The sequence below is a fragment of the Drosophila suzukii genome (genome assembly GCF_043229965.1).
Source record: "Drosophila suzukii chromosome 2 unlocalized genomic scaffold, CBGP_Dsuzu_IsoJpt1.0 scf_2c, whole genome shotgun sequence".
Classification (NCBI taxonomy): domain Eukaryota; kingdom Metazoa; phylum Arthropoda; class Insecta; order Diptera; family Drosophilidae; genus Drosophila; species Drosophila suzukii.
This window is the reverse complement of record NW_027255896.1, coordinates 33,204,352-33,226,180: the sequence shown is the minus strand read 5'-3', so window position 1 is coordinate 33,226,180 and position 21,829 is coordinate 33,204,352. Positions and strand designations below refer to the sequence as shown.

General features: G+C 39.1%; 1 long non-coding RNA gene across 1 annotated transcript; it reads left to right on the top strand.

The window, feature by feature from the left end:
• Positions 1-14,582: 14,582 nt before the first annotated feature.
• Positions 14,583-16,378, top strand: LOC139353975 (uncharacterized). Its single transcript, XR_011605032.1, has 3 exons — positions 14,583-14,647; positions 14,998-15,203; positions 15,859-16,378. It is a non-coding gene; the product is annotated as an uncharacterized lncRNA (long non-coding RNA).
• The last annotated feature ends 5,451 nt before the right edge of the window (positions 16,379-21,829 follow it).

Sequence of the window (21,829 nt, the reverse complement as noted above, 5' to 3'; positions counted from 1 at the left end):
CTCAATAGCCTAGCTCTCATAGTTTCCGAGATCTCAGCGTTCATCCGGACAGACGGACAGACGGACATGGCTAGATCGACTCGGCTAGTGATCCTGATCAAGAATATATATACTTTATGGGGTCGGAAACGCTTCCTTCTGCCTGTTACATACTTTCCGACGAATCTAGTATACCCTTTTACTCTATGAGTAACGGGTATAATAAGCTTATATATAACGATTTCTTTCAGTACATTGCGTCGTTTCAAATTTTCATTCTATCTGAAACATTCCTTGAAGCCAAATTGGTTGCTGTCGAAGTCAAATTTAAAGATTTTGTGCTTAGATGGGTGCCCGCCATCCGAACTAGCGCAAGAGGACGAGGAAATGGTGAAATGTTATATGGAATAAAACAGGAACTTCACAACCGGAATATAATCAGATTCATAAATGTAGATGAGACCAGTATTATCCAACTGAGGACTGTAGAAAATGAAATCCTGCACCTGCTGCCAGTGTATATTAACTGCAATCGTTGGAAAAGAGATTCTGGGAAGTTATATGAGGTTTTAAACCATGCTCGACTAAATGAAAGTGCACTGATCGTAGGCTGGGTGAAGCTCAACTTCAATGAAGCCCGTAATGCCAAAGACAAAGTAACAGACGCCAATGGCCGGCACCTAATGGACTTGGTCGAGCTGTTTGGCTTCACGGTGGTCAATGGAAGGTCGGCAAGCGATCCTTTGGGCGATTACACTTTTATGAGAGGTGAAGCTCGGTCCACCATCGACCTTTGTATGGCACGCGGTACATGGATAGAAACTATCAAGGACTTCCAAGTGAGCAGTCAAATATTCTCTGACCATCTCCCGTTGGAAATTACAGTCATCCTTTCCACAACATCGGACGCAAGTACAGCTCCGCTTGGACTTCTACCAAGTTTGATCTGGTGAAATCGAGAGAGTGAAAACTATTGGACCGAAATTTGGCAATAAATTGTGTGGCAGATTTGATAACCCCTGACGAAACAGAAGGATTTCTTACAGAATGCATTACCAAAGCCGCTAATAATCCAGGACGAAGAAAGCGCAGAGACTTTAAGCGGAGCAGTGTGAGGCAGCTCGAATACTTTCCTTCAACTTGCTAAGGCAGGCCAAATCAACTAACGCAGCAAGTGCAGCGGTAAAGTATCATGAAGCAAACGCCGCATACAAGTTAACTTGTCAAAACGCTCGGACGCAATTTTACATTAACCTAGCGAGATCATTGGATTCCATAACAGATAGCACGGCATATTGGAGTACTATTAGGAAACTCAATGGAAACTCATTTGTAAAATCAATGGAAGTTAATGCAGATGTTCTAGAAAAAAATTTCCGTGATCTTCTAGCACCTCCAGACTGGACGCTATCGCTGCACTTTGCAATGCCATTGATAAAGAATCCTTCTTTAGATGGATGTGTGACAGGACAAGTGGAAAGTGTACTTTCAATGTTAAAAGAAAGGACAGCATTCGGGCCTGACAGGATACCATCGGAATTCATAAAGTACGCTACTCCTCAATTTAAAGCCAGCCTTGTCACTGCTTTCAACAAGTTCTTGGGATCGGAAACAGTCCCAAAGAGCTTTCAAAAAGCTATAATTTTTCCCATCTTTAAGAAAGGCGACCCGAAAGTGACATCTAACTACAGAGGAATCTCTTTTTAAAATGCGTTAGCTAAAGTCTTCTCTGCGTTGCTACTCGAGCGTCTAGAAAACTGGGTAAAAAACAACAATATTCTTACTGAATGCCAAGCCGGTTTTAGAAAAGGATATTCGACAGTAAACAACATTTTCAGTCTTACAAGTATAGCAAGGTCATATATTGACAGCGGGAAAAAGTTATACGCGTTCTTTGTAGATTTCAGAGCTGCCTTTGACTCAATAGACAGAAGAACCGTAAACTACAAGCTCAGCAATATCGGCATATCAACAGCATTTTTGAACGTCCTACAAATCTTATACACGGATAACCTGGCGGCAGTATGGGATGGAGAACAACTATCCGAGTGGTTTACCACGGAAGCTGGAGTAAAGCAAGGATGTCTACTCAGCCCCCTCCTGTTTTCCCTTTTTTTAAACGACATAACGGCCTTGCGGTATTCAAATATGTGGTTGCTCGATCAAGGCTCTGCTGTATGCAGATGACATTGTGATCCTCGCCGAATCCCCCGTTGAACTGCAAGCAATGATTACAGGGACAGGGATTGTTAGTAAACACCGGGAAGTCAAAAGTTCTGATTTTCAAGAGGCATTGGAGAAGGCTAGCACAAAACGAAAAGTGGAATTTAGGGTATATTCAGCTAGAAATTGTCAAGTCGTATAAGTATCTGGGAGTCTGGATTTACCACAACGGTCGTTTCAACAACCATTTACAGGAGAAACTTTGAGAAGCAAAACTAGCCATAAACTGCACATGGAAATCGCTGCTAGGGAAAAAGGACGTTCCAATGAGTAGCAAGTACAAGCTGTTTAGTGCAGCAATGCGGTCAGTCCTTTGTTACGGCGCGCAGGTCTGGGGCATCTCAACTTATGAAGAAGTTGAAAGCCTTCTAAGATTGTTCTTAAAGAAAATATTTCGTCTACCCAGATTTACTCCGAACAGGAGGCTATATCTTGAAACAGAACTGTCGCCGCTGCATATCTTTACAGCTGATATGCATTTCAGGTATATCCAGAAAGTGGTAACCATGCCCGAACATAGGCTGCCACGAATTCTAGCGAACTTTATGGTGCAGGAGCGTAAGCAATGGGTCATAGAATGGGAGACGCTTGCCGAGACCTACGGAGAAAGGCCAAAGTTAGGCGATCCTTCACAATGGTCGAAAAATATTCTAGCACATATGGACGAAACCTATAGGATTCAGTTCAAAATGGAATCAAGGAGAAGCACAACTCGGATGACTCATAGGTCCCTTAATTATGATCTGGGACTTGATAACTATTTTACTGACGCTTTCACCGTTGAGAAGATTCGTACCATTTTCATGGCCAGGGGAGAAATCCTCCCACTAAGCTATATTCAAAACGTGACAGCCAGCGACACGGTGTGCCCGATCTGCAATATGAGGGAGCAGAAAAACGTCGTGCACTTTATAATACGCTGCCCCATTCTACGGGAGATCCGCTTGCAGCATTTTGGTAAGGCTCAGCTGCAACCGCGTGATGTATTCAATTCGCTGGATGGGCAATGTTGGTCAACTCTCTACAGCTACATCAACCAGGCTCTAAAGAACCGAAACAACATTTTAACGGAAAGCTCTTAAACACTTCATATTATAAATCCAACACGTAACTCAGCTCACCTAGTTGTTAAACTGATTGGTAGAACGATCTGATATCTGGGGAAGACCCGGGAAGTCAGGTTTAGTACACTGTGCAGTTTTGACACTGGGAAAGCGGAGATCGACAGACGGTTAAAATAACCAAGTCGATATATTTAATTTCCTTTTTTAATTCTACATTTGAAATGCCGTTTGTTCAATGTTTTTTATAAACAAAGAATACTACTAATACTACTACTACTACTACACTTTGGGAAAGTGCAAGGGTATTAAAATTATATCTTTGGTGTTTTTATACCCTTGCAGAGGGTATTATGATTTCAGTCACCCCATAAAGTATATATATTCTTGATCAGCATCACTAGACGAGTCGATCTAGCCATGTCCGTCTGTCCAACCGTTTCTACGCAAACTAGTCTCTCAGTTTTAAAGCTATCGGGCTGAAACTTTCCCAAAGAGTCATATTTCTTTTGCAGGTAGTATGCAAGTCGGAACCAGCCGTTTTGGACAACTATATCTTATAGCTCCCATTTGAATAATCGGAAAACTGAAACACTGTTTTGCGTAGAAACGGACGGTCCCATACTAAATGCAAGGGTATAATAACAATTATTTCATTATATCTCTGACCGTATCTTTGACAGCTATATGTTAGGGTCATCCGATTTTTATTAAATTTATTTCGAAAGTATTAAATATACTCAAAATGTTATTCGCAATTGTATAAGATAATATGTCAAAAAACACCGAAGCTATGATATGTTTCATATTATATTTCCACCAATTTTCCGATCGTTCCTACACTGGTAGAAAAAACGCGAAGTGAAATCCAATATATTTATACCCGTTTCTCGTAGAGTAAAAGGGTATACTAGATTCGTCGGAAAGTATGTAACAGGCAGAAGGAAGCGTTTCCGACCCCATAAAGTATATATATTCTTGATCAGGATCACTAGCCGAGTCGATCTAGCCATGTCCGTCTGTCCGTCTGTCCGTCTGTCCGTCTGTCTGTCCGGATGAACGCTGAGATCTCGGAAACTATGAGAGCTAGGCTATTGAGATTTGGCGTACAGATTCCTAAGCTTCTTAGGCAGCGCAAGTTTGTTTCAGTAGAATGCCACGCCCACTCTAACGCCCACAAACCGCCCAAAACTGTAACTCTTACAGTTTTGATGCTAGATAGAAAATTTTAACTGAAATGTATTGTTCTCAACAATACCTATCGATTGACCTAAAAAAAGTTTGCCACGCCCACTAAAACGCCCACAAACCGCGAAAACCTGTGACGCCCACAATTTGCATGCTAGATAAGAAATTTTAACTGAAATGTATTGGTGTCGTCAATACCTATCGATTGATTCAAAAATAAATTTTCCACGCCCACTCTAACGCCCATAACGCTTAAATCTGTCTACCGCCGGTAGGTGGCGCATTTTAATCTCGCTTTGCTGCTTGCATATCTCTATTTCCCTTTGAGTAACGGGTATCTGATAGTCGAGGTACTCGACTATAGCGTTCTTCCTTGTTTTATTTGATTTTACTTACTCCCCTGCATAGTCATACTAAATATAAAATCCTTCCATTTAAATAAAAAACATATTTAAGCCGTATGTCAAATATGTAAAAATTTAATTCAAAGAGATTTTTATTTAAAAACAAGGAAGAACGCTATAGTCGAGTACCTCGACTATCAGATACCCGTTACTCAAAGGGAAATAAAGATATGCAAGCAGCAAAGCGAGATTAAAATGCGCCACCTACCGGCGGTAGACAGATTTAAGCGTTATGGGCGTTAGAGTGGGCTTGGCAAATTTATTTTTGGATCAATCGATAGGTATTGACGACACCAATACATTTCAGTTAAAATTTTTTATCTAGCATGCAAATTGTGGGCGTCACAGGTTTTCGCGGTTTGTGGGCGTTTAAGTGGGCGTGGCAAACTTTTTTTTAGTTCAATCGATAGGTATTGATGAGAACAATACATTTCAGTTAAAATTTTCTATCTAGCATCAAAACTGTAGGAGTTTCAGTTTTGGGCGGTTTGTGGGCGTTAGAGTGGGCGTGGCAGTCTACTGAAACAAACTTGCGCTGCGTAAGAAGCTCAGGAATCTGTACGCCAAATCTCAATAGCCTAACTCTCATAGTTTCCGAGATCTCAGCGTTCATCCGGACAGACAGACGGACAGACGGACAGACGGTCAGACGGACAGACGGACAGACGGACAGACGGACAGACGGACATGGCTAGATCGACTCGGCTAGTGATCCTGATCAAGAATATATATACTTTATGGGGTCGGAAACGCTTCCTTCTGCCTGTTACATACTTTCCGACGAATCTAGTATACCCTTTTACTCTACGAGTAACGGGTATAACAAGGAAGAACGCTATAGTCGAGTACCTCGACTATCAGATACCCGTTACTCAGCTAAATGGAGATATGCAAGTAGCAAAGCGAGATTAAAATGCGCCACCTACCGGCGGTATACAGATTTAAGCGTTATGGGCGTTAGAGTGGGCGTGGCAAATTTTTTTTGGATCAATCGATAGGTATCGACGAGACCATTACATTTCAGTTAAAATTTTTTATCTAGCATGAAAATTGTGGGCGTCACAGGTTTTTGCGGTTTGTGGGCGTTAAAGTGGGCGTGGCAAACTTTTTTTTGAGTCAATCGATAGGTAATGACAAGACGAATACATTTCAGTTAAAATTTTTTATCTAGCATAAAAATTGTGGGCGTCACAGGTTTTCGCGGTTTGTGGGCGTTAAAGTGGGCGTGGCAAACTTTTTTTTAGGTCAATCGATATGTATTGATGAGAACATTACATTTCAGTTAAAATTTTTATTCTAGCATCAAAACTGTGGGAGCCACAGTTTTGGGCGGTTTGTGGGCGTTAGAGTGGGCGTGGCAGTCTACTGAAACAAACTTGCGCTGCGTAAGAAGCTCAGGAATCTGCACGCCAAATCTCAATAGCCTAGCTCTCATAGTTTCCGAGATCTCAGCGTTCATCCGGACAGACGGACAGACGGACAGACGGACAGACGGTCAGACGGACAGACGGACAGACGGACAGACGGACATGGCTAGATCGACTCGGCTAGTGATCCTGATCAAGAATATATATACTTTATGGGGTCGGAAACGCTTCCTTCTGCCTGTTACATACTTTCCGACGAATCTAGTATACCCTTTTACTCTACGAGTAACGGGTATAACAATGTGGTCACATTCGAATCCAATGTGGCCATCTTGATTTTAACTATTATAAAAATTAGTTAAATTCATAGTATATTTGATGGTTTTTGATATTTCGAGTATATACCTTTTCAATTTGTTCGGAATATGAACTCTTTTATTTTGAATATAGAACTTTTTTAAAATTTGCATTTGACCAAATAATTGTAAATTATAAATAAAATTATATATACATATGCATGTGTTAAATTTGTGACCCATATACACAACATAATTAAAATTATTAATAATTTGCAAAAGAAAAACAGCCTTAATATTTAAAAATAGGGTTTTAGTTACGGCTGCCCAACCACCTGCAGCCTCTTTCTATTGCCTGACAATTATCATAAGATTTGGCTTTGTAAATTACTATTAAAAGTACAAATACATGCTTAGGCAAAAAAGAAATGTGCGTGCATTGTAAACATTGAAAACTAAAACCAACGGCACAATGTGCAAGTTATCCAACCCGTGAAACGGTTCCACTTATGGAATTTATAAACAAATTTTCGAATTTAATCTCAGCTATGTTGCCCTTGCCTTCAGCGACATTGCCTTTGCCTTTGTTTAAAATTCTGTCTTTGCCTTTTCCAATAACTTCGAGGGCCGCGCTTGACCGTCCTGCTAAGATAAATAAACCAATCGTAAAGTAAACACAAGCTTCCGTTCGAAGCCCAAAATCTTTCGTTCGAAGCCCACAGTATTGCGTTCTAAGTTCAAATCATATTGCGTTCCGATTTTCAATCAGCATAATTTCATTTCACAACGAGATGCGACAGTTTCAGCATAAGCTTTTATTCTAAACAAAAATTAAAGTTCTGGAAGCTTAAGAAAGAAAAGCTTCTGGCTTAGGTTCATTGGATAAATTTTTAGAATTAAGAAGACAGTCCTATTTTGTCCGAGACCGCGATCGGCTCACAAGTTTCAAAAGTGTCTTGTATTAATTGTGCTTTAAATCATCTACAAACGACGAATTTAATAAACGCCCAACGTGGGGCCGCGTTAAAAAAAAAGTTCCAAAAATTGTTTAATGAAAAATAAGTTAAATATAAACGGGGCGTTAGAGTGGGCGTGGCAGTCTACTGAAACAAACTTGCGCTGCGTAAGAAGCTCAGAAATCTGTACGCCAAATTTTAATAGCCTAGCTCTCATAGTTTCCGAGATCTCAGCGTTCATCCGGACAGACAGACGGACAGACGGACAGACGGTCAGACGGACAGACGGACAGACGGACAGACGGACATGGCTAGATCGACTCGGCTAGTGATCCTGATCAAGAATATATATACTTTATGGGGTCGGAAACGCTTCCTTCTGCCTGTTACTTACTTTCCGACGAATCTAGTATACCCTTTTACTCCACGAGTAACGGGTATAAAAATTAAAGATTATAATTTAAGATCAGGGAATTTAAGAAATATAATAAAAGATTTATACATTGATAAAAAGTAAGATAGATTTGTAATTTAATAAAAAATATCGAGAAACAATCGGGAAGATTTAATAAATAGCTTTGGTGAAATAAATCTAACAAGGGCAACCGGAGGTTCAGCCACAGCAGGCGGCTTAACAGTGGAATTAATAAATAGATTGATAAATGTTCAATTAAATGAAGTGAGCAGGAAAATAGAATGTTTAGAAGGAAGGTTAGCCACAGATGCAAACACTGTGGAGGATTACAAAATACAAACAATCGACCTAACTATAAAATGCGATACAACACTTGAAGTGTTAAAATCTTTTCCAAAATTCACGGGGGAACCAACACAATATGTAGGTTGGAGGGAAGCCGCAGAAACTTTAATGAGTATAAAATTCAAAGTGAACAATATTTTATCGCCTTAACAATTTTACGAAATAAAATTATGGGAGCTGCCCATGATGCTCTTACCAATCATGGCACCGTTTTAAACTTTCAAGCAATCTTATTTAGATTGGACTTTATATATAGCGATAAACAACCAATACATATTATCTAGTCAGAACTAAGTTTCCTCAAGCAGGGACGAATGACAGTTACAGAATACTATACTGAAGTCAATAAAAAAATGACTCTACTAATAAACAAAACCATAATGGCAAAAGTCCAAGAACTAGAATCAAACAATTTCCGTGCTCAATTTGCAAACAGGTTCAATAGATTTAAAAATGAAAATAAATATCAGGGAAACAACTTACGATTTGATCAAAAAAGACAGAACATTAATACTAATAAAACGGGAAATTATTGGAGTAATAACCAGAATTATAATTGGCCACAAAAGGGAAATTTTTGGCAAAACGATAATCATAATAATAATCAAAAGCAACAAGCCGTCGAGCCAATAAATGTTGATCCATCGATTCAACTCCAGAATAAACCTAGTTACAATCGACAGCCGAATAATAATTGGCAGGCAAATAATAATCGAGGTAGATACAATAATAATTATTATCAAAATAATAATCGATCAAATTGCTATCGCACTAATCAAAATAGAGAGCAAACTCAAGCTCAGAACAGGGAACCAGATTGAACAGTAAATCAGCCAGCTAATAAAGTAACCAGATCAAATAATATCACCGAAGATCATTTGTTAGACCAGACCCCTACCTACTGCCTTAGGACAGACCGAAAAACCAAGAAGCTGTTAAAGATTTTAATAGATACAGGAGCCACTGCATGTTATATAAAAAAGGGAATTTTCAAAAATAAAAATGAGTTATCAATATACAAAAAGGTTACTACAGTTCATGGGTATTCAATCATTAGGTATTACCATATTATAAATATATTTGAATCAAAATGATTTTATGAAATCGAAGGATTAGAATCTGATCTGCTAATTGGAATTAATTTATTAAGAAAAATTGGAGCTATAATAAATATAGACAAGGGAGTCTTGGAATATAAAGGGAAAACAGAAAAGTTAAAATATTATGATAATGAGAAAAAAAATGAAATAAGTTTAATTGAAGAAAATAATATTCTTCCGTTAAAAGAATTTATTATAAAAAAATATGTTGATGATAAAAATAGCGAAAACACAGATTCATTATTTGTGGAAAATCGTGAAAAATGCTTGGGAATTAAAAATCCTGGGAGTGCCGACGTAGAAATATCCGTCAACAAAAATACAAATATCTTGGGAATTCAAAATCCTGAGAGTGCCGACGAAGTAATTACCGTCAAAAATCAAATAAATAAAAATCGTTTGAAATATAAAAATTTCAAGCCCGCCGTCGTTGAGTTTTCCGACAAACAACAGATAAGCAATATAGGTACTGATCAATTAGACGGACTAAAGGAAAAAATAGTTCTCTATATTGAAAAAGAGCATTCAAAGATAAATATGCAAATTTCTTTTAGAACAGACATAATGGGAGAAATAAATCTTATTCACGACAGGCTAATATACGGGAAACAATATCCGTACGCTTGTTCTGTCACCGACTTCGTGAACAGCGAAATCAGTAGAATGTTAGGAATGTGAGGAAATTATAAGGCCTAGTCGAAGCCCTTATAGTTCACCAGTTCTGGTAGTACCAAAGAAAGGAGAAAATCAAGACGGAAGCCGTAAATTAAGACTAGTCATTGACTATAAAAAATTAAATGAAAATACCATACCTGACAGGTACCCAATGCAAGACCCATCAGTAATTCTATCTAATTTATGAAAAGCAAGATATTTTTCAACAATAGATTTAGAATCAGGTTTTCATCAGATATTAATGAAAGAATCTGATAGGGAAAAAACATCCTTTTCAATAAATAATGGAAAGTACGAATTTTTAAGAATGTCATTCGGACTAACAAATGCACCAAGAATTTTTCAGAGAGCAATGGACGACATAGGGAAATAGGGAAAACGTGTCATGTCTACATGGACAACATTATAATATTCTCAAACTCGATTGAACAACATTATAAAGACTTAAACAAAATAATAAAAATATTATTAAGGGCAAACATGAAAGTCTCTTTAGAAAAATCAAAGTATTTTAAACGCGAAACAAGTTTTCTACGATACATCGTATTTAATAACGTCATCAATACAGACCCAGAAAAAATGTGTCATTATGGTGTCATTATTAAATATCCGCTTCCAAAAAATATTCGGGAACTAAGGAGTTTCTTAGACCTAACGGGCTACTATAAAAAATTTGTTTTAAATTTGGAGGTCATAATGGCAAAATTTCAAAAAGAATGTCAAAAAAATCTTAATTCAGCTAGATGACCCAGCTATTAAAGCTTTTAACGAGCTGAAAGAAAATCTCATTGCTCAAGTAGAATTAGTTCAACCGTACTAAAATAAAAAATTTACCCTGTCCACCGACGCTTCGGTCGTCGGAATTGGTGCAGTATTATCTCAAGAAGGTAAACCAATTACTTTTATTTCAAAAAGGAACTTTTAGCCATAGTATGGGCTCTTAAAAATCTAAGAAACTACTTATACGGAGTGATTGGAATTGAAATTCAAACCGATCATCAACCATTATCTTTCGCAATCTCTGATAAAAATCCTAATATCTAAATGAAACGCTGGTACTCATTCATAGAAAGTTTCACTCCAAAAGTCATTTATAAGCCAGGTACAACTATTGTAGTTGCAGACGCCCTATCAAGGATTCAGATCAACAACTTAACTGACAGTAACGAATCGGTCTCAGATCTAAACACTCAGCATTCAGCAGAGAGTAGTTTTGAGAATGTTATACAAGAAACCCGTAAACCCTTTAACCAGTATAAGCAACAATTGCTATTAGCAACGGGGAGGTATACAATAATTCAAAAACCACTTAAAGATCATTTTGTGAATAAATGTTTGTATACAAGAATATTTGTCCAATATGTGGAAAATTATGAAGACAGAGCACTTATAATCGAAGAAACACATAGCAGAGCACATAGGGGACTTGACGAAAATTATAAACAAATCAGTAGATTGTATTATTGGCCAAACTTACTCACAAAATTAAAAGAATATATAAAAAATTGTAAAATGTGCAATGAAAACAAGGAAGAACGCTATAGTCGAGTACCTCGACTATCAGATACCCATTACTCAGATAACAAACTTTAAAATAAGTTAGCCGCGCACTTTGTTCTCTCTCCCTTGCTCTCATTTCTCGGCTCTGGTTTTGTTTCAGCCAGCGCCAAGAATGAGAAAGCAACACATAAAATAGACAAAAACATTTATATTTATGTATGCTTGCTAAACATAAACAATTTTAAGGCACATTCTGTAATTTAAAATATTTGGTTGAATAGCTTTGTTTGAATGAATTCTATTTGCCGCGGATATTAGATCGCAATTTTTTACATCCACACATGCATAAACACATAAATGTATGTATGTATGTATGTATGTCGTTTTCTGGCTCTAGTGTCAAAGCTTGTTCTAACTACTTTGGTTTGAGAGCATTGGACTGAAAACGGAAAAGTTTTTTTGGGACAATCTATAGGTATTTATTAAGCTAATTCATATTCTTTGAAAGAGATAAATAAAGATGTACAGATCTTTAAAGGTTTTTGCCCGTCAATGGGACAAATGGATAAAGGGTTCATTATTCAATAGAATAAGTTAGCCGCGCACTTTGCTCTCTCTGAGCGCCGGCAGGGCTTTTTTCTTTGCCGCTAAGTTCGGCCGGCAACTATTTACTTACACACACATACACGCGTAAAAACATTTGGCATTGTCTGGCTCTGACGTCATAGCTTTTTTCTTTGGAGGTTTGTGGGCGTTAGAGTGGGCGTAGCAAAATTTTTTTTTGGTCAATCGATAGGTATTGACAAAACTAATACATTTCAGTTAAAATTTTCTATATAGCATCAAAACTGTAGGAGCTACAGCTTAGGGCGGTTTGTGGGCGTTAGAGTGGGCGTGGCAGTCTACTGAAACAAACTTGCGCTGCGTAAGAAGCTCAGGAATCTGTACGCCAAATCTCAATAGCCTAGCTCTCATAGTTTCCGAGATCTCAGCGTTCATCCGGACAGACGGACATGGCTAGATCGACTCGGCTAGTGATCCTGATCAAGAATATACATACTTTATGGGGTCGGAAACGCTTCCTTCTGCCTGTTACATACTTTCCGACGAATCTAGTATACCCTTTTACTCTACGAGTAACGGGTATAACTAGACTTAAAAAACAAGTAGTTAAAGAAAATTTACCTAACAAAAAAATAACCATAATCCCTATTTTATTAACAAAATTAAAAATAACTGACTATACAAGTCACAAGTATCTTTTATTCAAGGACAATAAAGACGTATTTACGTACGATTCATACGCAGAATTATTCCACGTAACTAACTTAAGTTTTTATAAAGAAATAATAAAATTGGAATCAGATAATATAAAAAGGGATTCTAATAAAAGGTCACAATGGGAAATTATATATGACATAGAAGTAATCGAATTAATTTTATCACAATTAATATAAACTAGACCAAAAAGGGGGATAAATGAGACAGGCACTGTGTGGAAATGGTTAGCTGGAACTCCGGCTCATTATGATTTTTATTAAAATTCAGAATAAAATCGATGAATTAATTGAAAATAATAATAAGCAATTTATTATTAATTCCAAATTGTTCAAAAAAATAGAATCTCTTTTTGACGATTTTAAAAATGTTTTCTATTGATCAAGATTTACCATTGCGAAAACATCGCTTACAATTATTAACATTTGATCTGCAAAATTTAATTGACACAATCACACTAGCAAAAATTGACGTTTCTTATACCAAAATATTAAACAATGATGACATCATGGAAATATCAAAACATGAACAAAAACAGTAATTATTGCTGACTTAATGGACATCTCTGTTTTTAAAATCGCACTGCATAAAGAACTTTTAATATCAACTTTTTATATAAAATACCCAATAATAAAAATCAGATGCGAAATATATCACGCTAGAGTGATTTCCCAAATCGATGGAAAACCAGTATTAAGCAATCAAGTCGCAAAATGCGCAAATATGTTTTATGAAATGTCTAACTTTAAGAACGAACTTTGTTATAATTATTGCACTTTAAATTATGTAAAAACTGGTTTTACCCGCTTATTAAATGGTGAGTAATCCACTTGTAAAAAAATAAGAGAAAAAAAATAAAAAATAGACATCATTCAAGATGGTGCCATTCTTATATATGGTAACAATATGGTTAGAAACTCCCATTTAAACGGTTAATTTTTGATAACATTTAATGGTACAACCGAAATTAATAATATTTCATATGTCAATTTGGAAAAAAAAATTCTTAACTACTTAACTAAGAACCACTTCAAAAATTATGAAATATCCGATTACATATTATCAAATAACTCAGAACTTTCTTTAGATAATATAAACATTTCAAATCCTTTCATTAAAATTAATAGTACTAAAATATCACTTACCTTTATATTATTAATTTTAATCATTATATATTTGATTTTTTTTACTTATTATAAATACAAAAATTTTATTTTATTTGTATCCAAAAAACAACGGCCAGAAGCAGAAAAATCTATTAGCCAAGAAAATTTTTTAGCAGAATTAAGAGATCAATTAAATGAATTTCATATTGAACCGGGACGATCTATTTTAGAAGGGGGATAGTTATCCAACCCGTGAAACGGTTCCACTTATGGAATTTATAAACAAATTTTCGAATTCAATCTCAGCTATGTTGCCCTTGCCTTTAGCAACATTGCCATTGCCGTTGTTTAAGATTCTGCCTTTGCCTTTTCCATTAACTTCGAGGGCCGCGCTTGAGCGTCCTGCTAAAATAAATAAACCAATCGTAAAGTAAACACAAGCTTCCGTTCGAAGCCCAAACTCTTTCGTTCGAAGCCCACAGTATTGCGTTCTAAGTTCAAATAATATTGCGATTCGATTTTCAATCAAATTGCATCGGTCAGCATAATTTCATTTCACAACGAGATGCGACAGTTTCAGCATAAGCTTTTATTCTAAACAAAAATTAAAGTTCTGGAAGCTTAAGAAAAGCTTCTGGCCGAGGTTCATTGGATAAATTTTTAGAACTAAGAAGGCAGTCACATTTTGTCAGAGACCGCGATCGGTTCACAAGTTTGAAAAGTGTCTTGTATTAATTGTGTTTTAAGAATAAAGGTTTAACACCCGAGTTTTAAAATAAAAAAAAATTTTTTTAATCATCTACAAACGAATTTAATTTGCATACTTACATACATACAGACAAATTAAAGATAAATATGAATAAGCAAAGCGGCAAAAGCAAGCGGGTCTTCTTCTTCCATTCGCATTTTTACATTGGTGGTCAAGACAATATGTATGTGCATAAGAACATTAATATTTCTTGTGTACCGATGTTTTGACAATAAGATATGTTTATATAATATATAAATGTAATAAAATAAAATAAATATTACTAAATTGACATATAAAAGTTATTAAACTTAAGGACTTATTTGTACATATTTTCTTATTTTCTTCCCCATTAGTTTGACCTCTATTGTAAAGTAACGGCACGCGACAGAATTTGTCCGTCCTTTTTGCACACATGCATATGTATGTATGTATATACGAAATATTTTGACACTTCGCTTTGTAGCGAATCCCGCGATCACTTCGAAGCAAGCGGTTTGAGAGTATTAGAGACAAGTGTTCATTTAAGTGAAGTAAAAAAAGTGAAAAGTACAGCAAAAAGGTGAGTCAAATAAAAATTGAATAATTACTTAGTATTAAGGCATGTGCATATCCACGTTTTTTTTGTTGCATATTTTTTTTTGTGTTTTTTCTTTGATGTTATTATTTTGTGATAATTTAGAACATTGCATTTAAAAACAAAAAAAGATATACGGTTGGGTAAAAAACATGAAGTGGATAAAAAATATGCGAAATAAATGAAGAATATGAAAGGAAATTAAGTAAAACTCGCGCAAACTGGATAAAAGGAGTAGAATACACGAGAAGGAAAACACTAAAATGGCGCTAAAAAGACGATTTTCTGCCGTTGCATTCGTCTCTGTGGCGTCGCAGTCGTTTCACCTATGAGTGATTTTTCTTTTATTTCAGTTATTTTTCTGACCCAACCAGTCTCTTAAGAGCGAATTCGGTTTATATTTCTATATGTGCCGTTCTTTTACAAACCGAACGGAATTCGAAAAAACAAATTTTCGTATTATCGCATTTATTTACGTATACTATTCGGTAAGTGACGAAATTAATACACCTAAGTAATTTTAAATTTTTTAAAAATAACATCAAATTAAATTAAAAAATATTTTGGTCTTATTTAAATCACTTTATATAAAAAGCCTACTCGGAACCTATTATAAAACTACTTAACTTTTTCTTCATAGATACAAACTTATTTCATCATAATGTACCCTGAGAAAGAAGCAATTTTATCTTGTAAATGGAACCCATTTAAGGAAAAGATTTTTTGCTTTTACGAAGAGAAAATACAAAGCAAAGAGCGTCTTAAACTATCACAGATAGCACAGAAAACTGTATCAATCGGTAATATATAATTTTTTTAAATTCAAACTAAACTTTTTGCACGTTAAATTATATCTTCTTATGATAAGCTTGGCTTTTTCCTACATTTACACTGTATTGCTTATATCTGTCGTCTTAAATAATTCTTGGGCCGTCATCAAAGAAATCAATAAGCGAAAGAAATTCTCACTACTGGACTCGCAGGAAAGTTTTGTACGCGATGTGGCAAAACACATAAATGTGTGATTATAAAAACATCGAATACTTAACTAGCTGCCCTATGAATATGTATCATATAAATTCTAAGAGTTGCGTTAAGTATAAATGTATTTAAAATAAAAGTAATGATAACGTGTTAGCATGGTAAAAAAAAAAGAATGTGAGCAGAACAATTGTTTGGATGACATGTTTAAGTTTATTTGTAATAAAAACACATTGCATACTTATTTTGGGATTTTGAGTATGCAAAAATATAAAACTTTTTACTATGCAACGTATTTAATTTAATTATTTTTTACTATTTTAACATATTTGATCGAAATTAAAAGAAATGGAGATATGCAAGCAGCAAAGCGAGATTAAAATGCGGCACCTACCGGCGGTAGACAGATTTAAGCGTTATAGGCGTTAGAGTGGGCATGGCAAATTTTTTTTGGATCAATCGATAGGTTGTAGAGTAATGTCATCTTTTATTTGTTATTGTAATTCTTTATTTAAAATCCTGTCCCCATATAGAGTAGACATCTTTTATTTGTTATTGTAAATCTTTATTTAAAATCTTTATTCAAAATCTGGAGCAGCATTAGTGCCGCTTCCAACGTCAAGTTGTTTCAGACTTGACAATTCTCCTTAGGTTCTAAGTAAGCCTAAGTCTCGTAGCCGCGCTGCCTACAGTTGGATGGCAGAGAGACGGCTATGTATATCTTATGTACATAAGTGTATTTAATTATGCTCCCTTTAGCTCGAGCGCGAGGGTATATGTATGTACTTGAGTTTAGCTGAGCGGCCGGCGTGTGCAACAGAATGCTGACACTTGCACTTTCTGTGAGCGCGCCGATCGACTCATGTTTCGGCCACTTAGGTTTTTGACCGGGCCTTTGTTTTACAGTGTGTTTGCTTCAAGTACTCTAGGTACAGTAGTTATTCAATATATGTGCATACTACATCTCCCTCCTTTTGAAAAATAACGTAATATTATGAAGTTATTTTGTTAGTATTTTACTTAAAGGAATAATTATTTTTTTTTTAAATCTTTTTTTTTGAAATTTTTTTATTTTTTTTTTTTAGATACAAAGAGAATGGAATTGGGAATAATATTCGTATTAAAAGAATAAGTATTTCTAAAGCATGGCCATGCTAAATGGCAACTGAGATGTATGAACGAATGAACTCATTGAGTGTTCTGTGGCTTCGCTCCACGGTACCTACAGTCTGGTGGTGGTGTGCAGTTGAAGTTATGTTTTTAATATGTAAGTATTTACACAGATCTTCAATAATTTTTATATTCTGTTCCCATGTCCGTAATGAACGTCTTCATTGGACCGTATTTTAGAATAAAATCTTCAAATATAGCTTTTGCTACTGTATTTGCACTTTTATTTAATATAGGTATAGCTACTAGGTATTTAGTTAAATCGCAGATGAGTGTTACTGCTGTAACGAACTGATTTTGTGTGTCTGCTCGCTACGAGATTCGTGCGGCTAGCTCAGAAGATTGTGTGTTCGTCCCACCAAATTTATATGACGTGATTGCCCGTAGATCAGTGAGAAAACAAAGTGTTCAAATGGTAACAGTGGGATTTATTCTCGTGGTATTGGTACAGCGGGTGTGTGGCTATGCTGGTTTCTGTATCTCCTTGTTCTGGTTCCGCCGGCGGCTGGTGCTCCTCCTTCTGGCTTCTCGACGCGTTGACTCGTCTTCCTCTGGATCCTGGGTCTCGGGACGCTCGTAGTGGCCGCCTCTGCTTGCTTGCCGACGCGTTGCCTCGGGGTCGCTTGTAGCGCCTTAGACCCGCAGAGAGTTCGGCCTTGTGGGCTTAGGGAAGCGTCACCGTTCTCAGACTAGGGTGAACAAGCCTTGCTCTCCAGGCTGACGCCTTTCGAGGCAATACCTGTCCCTTGCTCTGTCCCGGACGGTCCCGCTAGGTTCTTGCTCAGTTCGCGCTGACAGTCAAGGCTGCCGCCCGGAGGCTGTCTAGCGGTTCACTTCGCTTTACGCCTAGCGCAGACGAACGTTCCACCCGGCTTCACCCTAATGCGTGACGTCCGCGACGCTCCTGCGCTCCCCAATGAGCTCCGCGCGGCTATGGTAACGTGGCTGCCGGAAATGTCTGCTGGCGTCGCTGTCGATGTCCTCTGCGCTGTCTTCTGGCCAGTATCTCGTTGTTCTGGCGCTCGGGGAGCTGGGCGGTCGCTGCTCGGGAACTTCGCCGGCAATCGCAGGGCTCTTCAGGCTGACGCCTTTCGAAACCACAAATCGATCTACCGCTCGTCCGTCACGCCAGGTCCTGCTTGGTCGGGCAAGGTACGCTGGGTCGCAGGCAACTTTCCTCCCCAAGCTTACGGCTCTTCGTCGTAGGACTCTTTTGCTTGTCTCTGACAGACCCGCCGGGCGACTCGCCAGGGTGTGGTCGTGACAAAGTTAGAAAACAAACGCCTTGACTTAGCCGCGTGATGCCTTTCAGAACTCAGCCACCTGTGTCTCAATTCGGAGATTCCTGATGTCCTAATCCCGAACGTCTCGACGTGGCGATCTTGCTCCTTGTATGCTTCCCACGGCGCTGCTTCCGACGACTCGCTTGGTTGTAGCTCCCACGTAGATTATTTGCTTGACTGACTGTTTATTTGGTACTTTGATTGATCTTGAAGGTTTGACTCCTCGTGATCGACTGATCCAGCTGCCAGCGCTCTGCGGCCTTATATAGGGCCTCCAAGCACCGTTATTTCCCTTTTGCGCACGGCCCGCTGGATCTCTCCACTCTGGGTCCAAAGTTCGTGCCTCCTGGATGACCCACTTGTCCTTTATGTACCGCTTCCAATAGATGTTCCGCCCACTGCTGCCGTTCCGCTGATTCCCGTGCCGCTTGTGGCACGCCTGTGTGCCGCTCCACTGCCGAGATGTGGCACTTCCTCTCCCGGTCCAAAGTTCACGGGAGAGTCCAAAGTCCAGTGGAGTTCCGTTATCCCCTTCTGCATACGGCACTCTTGCTCTGCCCGCGAAGTCTCCATTCTCTCTCGATCTCCATCCTTGGTCTCCAATCTCTCTCGCTCTCCTTCATTGGTCTCCAAACTCTCTCGCTCTCCATCCTTGGTCTCCAATCTCTCTCGCTCTCCTTCATTGGTCTCCAAACTCTCTCGCTCTCCTTCGTTGGTCTCCAAACTCTCTCGATCTCCCCGCCGCGCCGTTACTACGCGAGTTCGCCGCGTATCTGGTAAGCGGCCGGCCATCTGCTGCTGGTTTTATTTGTGGGGAGTTATTCAACTCCTCACATTCCCCCCTTACTTCGGGAAACATTTAAGACTGGTTCCTACTCTCCGGCGTTTCCTTGCTTATCCTAGCCTTTGAGTCCTTGTGATTCCCGCGGCGCTCCCTCGTTGCTCCCTCGATGCTCCCTCGACGCTCTTAACTCCCTTGAGTCTCTACAGCGGGGGTCATCCGCCTCGTAGCAACTTTAAATCTCCCGCGCCGATATTTCCTGTGTTCCCACTGGGACATCGATACTCCTGGGCTATCGATCCCCAGCTCGCTGCTCATTGCTGCGTCTCACTCCTTTCCGTGTTTCCTCCGCCTGGTCACACCATTCGTGCGTGATCGATATTTATTCGGATATCGATACCGACGGTGCGGCGTTGCCACCTGCTCGTTGCGATATTTCCACCTTGGCCGATATTTCCATTGTCGTGTGCCCATCGATCGCACTATCGTCCAGTGCCAATCGATCGCCTATCGAGGCGCCCCCTTCCCTGGCTCGTGGTGATTTTGCAACTTTCATACTATGAAATTCATAGGTAAGTTTCTTTTGCATTTCCTTCACTCCTTTTCATCTCATCCTTTCGTCCTCTCTCGCCCTTCACTCGTCTTCTGTTGGCAGCATCTGACTCCACATTGGCAGCTTTTGAGAGCGGTTGCGGAGAGGACTTCGCATTCGCTTCGCAACCAGGACAGCCGGTAAGTATTTATGATGTCTTTCTGCTTCCTGCATTAAGCCCCCTTTAAATTTCAGGTTGCTGGTGCGGCCCATGCATGCCCCGTTCCTTTTCTTGTTTTTAGTCAACTGTTGGTGTGGTGCGTGTTTCTGTTTTTATACCCGTTACTCGTAGAGTAAAAGGGTATACTAGATTCGTCGGAAAGTATGTAACAGGCAGAAGGAAGCGTTTCCAACCCCATAAAGTATATATATTCTTGATCAGGATCACTAGCCGAGTCGATCTAGCCATGTCCGTCTGTCCGTCTGTCTGTCTGTCTGTCCGGATGAACGCTGAGATCTCGGAAACTATGAGAGTTAGGCTATTGAGATTTGGCGTACAGATTCCTGAGCTTCTTACGCAGCGCAAGTTTGTTTCAGTAGACTGCCACGCCCACTCTAACGCCCACAAACCGCCCAAAACTGAAACTCCTACAGTTTTGATGCTAGATAGAAAATTTTAACTGAAATGTATTGTTCTCATCAATACCTATCGATTGAACTAAAAAAAAGTTTGCCACGCCCACTGAAACGCCCACAAACCGCGAAAACCTGTGACGCCCACAATTTGCATGCTAGATAAAAAATTTTAACTGAAATGTATTGGTGTCGTCAATACCTATCGATTGATCCAAAAATAAATTTGCCACGCCCACTCTAACGCCCATAACGCTTAAATCTGTCTACCGCCGGTAGGTGGCGCATTTTAATCTCGCTTTGCTGCTTGCATATCTTTATTTCCCTTTGAGTAACGGGTATCTGATAGTCGAGGTACTCGACTATAGCGTTCTTCCTTGTTTTTTTTTTTTTTTGACCAGCTGGCTACGGTGTAGATCTGATTCTGCACCGTCCTCCCCTTTTCCTCGGGTAACAACTAGACGAGCTCGTCCGGCGCATTCCGTATAGAATCTCCGGATGCTGCGGTGTATGTCTGGACTGCGCGTCTTGTGTTGCTTGTCTCCTTCCGCGCATACTCTCTTCTACGTTACCCGTATCCTTGTGCCGTTTTGTAAGTGTCCCTTCCGCCTGGCTTTCTCGCGGATGACTCTGGCAACTGCCCGACGCTGAATCCTGTTGCCTTGCGGTCGGGATCACCATCCATCCCTATCCACGTCCTTGTGCCCTACCCTTATGGTTGACCCCTCTGCGTGGCGTGTGGATGACTCTCGCTTCGGCCTGACGCCTAATCCTGTGGCCTCGCAGTCTGGATCAACGTGTGATCCTTATCCATGTCCTTGTTCTATCCTGATTGTCCTTCCGTGTGGCGTATGGATGACTCTCGCTTCGGCCTGACGCCTAATCCTGCCGCCTCGTACCCGTTGTTAGACATCTGATGTTTCTGCTGTCTGCTCGTTTACTTGTTGCTTGAGCTCGCCAACGTGAACTGTCTTTTCTTTCTTCGACTGTGTGTGGCGAATTTTGCAGATCACTGGAGAGACGAAATCTACAACCTGGTAAGGGCCATCGTACCTCGGGGCTAGTTTTGCAGCGAATCCTTCAGCCGCTTTGGACAGGTGATGTTCCTTGGCCCACACTATATCGCCCACCGCTGGTGACCATTGTCTCCTTCTCAGATTGTAGTGTCTGGCATGGTCCTGGGACGCCTTTTCCATATTTCGCCGCACGATCTCGAATACCTCTCTTAGTT